Source organism: Bos grunniens, chromosome 3 (assembly GCF_055505025.1).
Source record: "Bos grunniens cultivar Pamir isolate PY7600 chromosome 3, Bosgru_T2T1.0, whole genome shotgun sequence".
NCBI lineage: Eukaryota > Metazoa > Chordata > Mammalia > Artiodactyla > Bovidae > Bos > Bos grunniens.
In genome coordinates this window covers 95,452,598-95,456,493 of record NC_141167.1, presented here as the reverse complement: position 1 = coordinate 95,456,493, position 3,896 = coordinate 95,452,598, and the positions used below count along the sequence as shown (strand labels likewise).

The window sequence follows — 3,896 nt, the reverse complement described above, 5'->3', positions numbered from 1 at the left end:
AAGCCAAAGAATGCCAAAATGCCAGGGAAAAGCAGAAGCTATAAGAAGTATTCTTGCCTGCATGTTTTACAGGTAGTGAAGCCCTGCCAACACCTTGATTTTGAACTTCCAGCCTCCCCAACTATGAAACTGTACATTTCTATTATTGAAGCTATCTGGTTTGTGGTAGCTTGTTACAGCAGCCCAAGGAAACTCCAACTGTGAAAGGCTTTCCCTGCTCTGATGGAATAGCAGGTATTGACAGGGCCTGGACGCAAGAGTTTGACTGATAGGTAGAAGAATACAGAGAAAGAAGTAGAAGAAAGTAAAAAGCAAACAGAAAGCAGTTATAATATACAGTCAGAGGTATGTGTGGTATTGAATTTTTAAAAGATATTTGTAAGTTAATTTAACAAACATTTATTGAGGCCCTAGGAACATGACAGTGCTCAAGAAAAGATCCTTTTCCTTAAGAAACAGCATGAGAAAACAGGCACGCACCATTCAAGGTAGCTGCTACTCTAACAGGAAGTACAGAGAACTATGGGAGCAAGGCAGCCATAGATACTTGTTCAGGTTGTACACTATGCAACATATCTCTGATGTCAGTGGTCTTCCTTAGGGTCCTATGGTTCATAACTGCTCAATTGAATGTGGTTACTGCATTGGAAAGATATAAGAAAGACATTTAATTCATTCTTGAAGAGGAATAAGAGCTTCCCAAGGGAAGTAGGCTCTAAACGGAGACCTGAGGAGTGAGGAGAAATTAGTCAGGTGAAAGAAGATGAGTGTGGGGGATTAGAAAGGAAAGTGTTTAGAAAAAGAAAAGAGCATATGCCAGACCGAAGGATGGAAAGAGTATCTGTGAGATGTGAGTCCAGTCAAGGACTCTATAGGGAAGAAGTTAACTATTAATTAAGGGGATCATCCTCTTTCATTAGAGCCTAGAGCCCTCCAGGTAAGTTCTATTTTGTAGCAAGGCTTTCTTTGATGTCTCAAGTATCCCCCAAGGTAGTTAAAGCTGGTAAGTCTTGGTCATAAAACTGATGCAATTTGCTTGTAGTAAAACAGATTAGCTATCGAATGGGAGAGGAGAGGAGAAAAGAGGGTAAGATAAGATAGAATAGGATAGAAGTCAATGCTGTGTTCAAAGTATTTGTGTATGCAGACTGAAAACCTGTAACCTCAGCTTTCTTTTCTGGCCAGGAGTCCTATCCTTTTTTGCTCCAGTGAGGGTCAGTACTGATGAGGCCATATTGAAGCTGGCTTGTGTTTTTACTATATCCCCTTGGAAACCTGAGACTGTGCAAAGTCCATTCATATATAGAGAAAGAACTTGCTCAAGTTCTAGTCTTCCCCTTGGTGCTAAGGGTGAATTTCTAATTGCATAGTCCAAGCTGAGGGCTTGGCACTAGCGTGGACGAGGTAGCCACAACTCAGCGGGGCAGCCGTGAGCCCAGGGTCAACTGGCCAGGCTGTTCCTAGTGACACAGGGTCTCCAGAGAGTGTGCTCGGTGCTTTTGCAGCAGCACATGGTAATTTCAGGTGAGATTAGCCTACACTGAGCGTTGGGGCTGCAGATGGGGTGTGGGGGGTGCAGGTGCAGCTGGGGTACCAGGGGAGGCCCAGAGGGCAGCACACAGGTGGAAAGCAAAAGAGCAGGTCACAGTCTCATTCCTGGACTTGGGACCTGAAGGGTAAGCTAAGGGCTGGTTGTTTGTTTATAAGCTTCAGAGTCCTTTTGGACCAACTGATGCCATTTCCCCCAACATCAGAAATGCCAGGGATGAAACAAACCTAAGGGTTATCATATACAAGAATCCTCCACTCCTGCCCTCTATCTCTCCAGAGCTTTCCAGGCTGCCAGCCCACCAACACCTGGGCACCTTGGAGGCAGCTCCCCCTCACCTCCAGAGCACAGCTCTGCCTGTTAGAACCTTCCCTTTGAATTGAGAGAAAATTGATCTTTCTGTAGCTTTCCTCCATCTGTTGTCTTTTACTTGGAGAGTGTTGGCTTCCCCCCACTTTATTCTACCTTGTTGAGTGACCTTGGATGAGCAACTCTCCTTGGCTTTCTGTGCCTGTACCCTCTCTGCTGGTCTGAGAGAATTTCTGTCAAGATCAAATAAAATTATTATATGAAAGCACTTTGAACAAGTAGATCAGTCCTACAACATAGCAGGCCCTGGTGGTTCTTGGTTTGTTTGGCATTACCTTGTTTTGGCTCTCTTTGACTGTGACTTCCCTGAGAACTGCCAGCTGACTCTGCAGAGAACAGCTTATGTTCAGCACCCAGTAGTCTCTGAGTGAGTCACTCACTGGTCTGACCTCCCCAAAAGGAAGGAAGTTAAAACAAAGTGAGGACTCGGAAGCATTTGGGACCACATCCCTAAACATAGCGCTAAGACACAATACACATCCAAGTGTTCTGAAAGGATGGGATTTGGTCCAGGTAGCCCATCAAGGACTATGCCCTGGTATATCCAAGAAATCTTCAGCAGTGGTGCTTGCACAAACCAGCCCCTGAAGCCACTTGAACCTCAGCTGGCACCTGCTTTGTTGCTGCATCAGCATCTCCTGAACCTTTGGTACTTGTGTCATTTCCCACTCATTGTCCCTGAGCCAATGATGCTGAGACACTGAAAATCATCAGAAAGTCCCACTGCTCCCAATTAAGATTCCCTTCCTCTAACCAAGAGTCAGGGCCCACAGCTACCTGCCATGATCCTGCTGCTGCTGCTGCTGCTAATTCGCTTCAGTCGTGTCCAACTCTGTGCGACCCCAGAGACGGCAGCCCACCAGGCTCCCCTGTCCCTGGGATTCTCCAGGCAAGAACACTGGAGTGGGTTGCCATTTCCTTCTCCAATGCATGAAAGCGAGCAGTGAAAGTGAAGTCGCTCAGTCGTGTCTGACCCTCAGCGACCCCATGGACTGCAGCTCACCAGGCTCCCCTGTCCATGGGATTTTCCAGGCAAGAGTACTGGAGTGGGGTGCCATTGCCCTCTCCAGCCACGATCCTACTCACCTATAAAGAAATGACTGCAAATGCAGTATTTTCTAATTATTATTTTGGCTGCACCGAGTCTTCATTGCAGCATGCAGGCTCAATAGTTGTAGCATGAGTACTTAGCTGAGGATGTGGGATCTTAGTTTCCTGACCAAGGGTCGAACCTGGGCCCCCTGCATTGAAAGTGCAGTGTCTTAACCACTGGACCACCAGGGACATATCAGTAAGTATTTTAATGAGTACAGGTTCCTTGCTCTGGAAGTATGTTCCAAGCCATGGACTGACTTCCATCATTCAGGATGCTGAATGTCTTCTGAACACCAGACCCTATGTGATATGCTAAGAAATATGGATATATAAGCACAGCCCCTGACCTCAGGGAGCTTTCACTGAGGGGAGTCTGAGAGACATCTGAACTGTAAGCGCTCTGAAGGGTTGCAGGTGCTGTGACAGACTTAAGTGTAGGGAACAATAGGGGACACAGGGAGGAAGGAATCGGGGCTGTCTGAACAGGGTAGGGTAGTGTAGGGGGAATCAGAGAAATTGCCATAGAAATGTGATGGTCACAGTTGAGTCTTTAAAGAATGTGTACTTAGTGTGGTTGGGGGGCTGAGGCAGTAAACCATTTATCTGAAGCATAAACTCTAGTCACACGTCAAGGTTGGCAGTCCCATTGGATGCAATCTGATTTCTCCATTGCTTGGTTGAGGAGTGGAACCTGGATTTCAGCTCTGTGGCATTCAACAACAGCTGCCATATTCTCATTTGGAGGCTATTTTCTTTGTATTCTCATGTCAGTTTCTGAATTCTACTATTATAGGGCTTGCCCAATGCAGTAACTGCATGCGTGTCTGTATCCCCACTTATCCAGTTGGGTTGTGACTGTCTTGAGAGAAGAGTCTAGGTCTCT

General features: G+C 46.3%; 1 non-coding gene across 1 annotated transcript; it reads right to left on the bottom strand.

The window, feature by feature from the left end:
* Nucleotides 1–3,129: 3,129 nt before the first annotated feature.
* TRNAE-UUC (transfer RNA glutamic acid (anticodon UUC)) lies at nt 3,130–3,202 on the bottom strand. Its single transcript has one exon. It is a non-coding gene; the product is annotated as a tRNA-Glu (tRNA).
* Between the last annotated feature and the right edge of the window lie 694 nt (nt 3,203–3,896).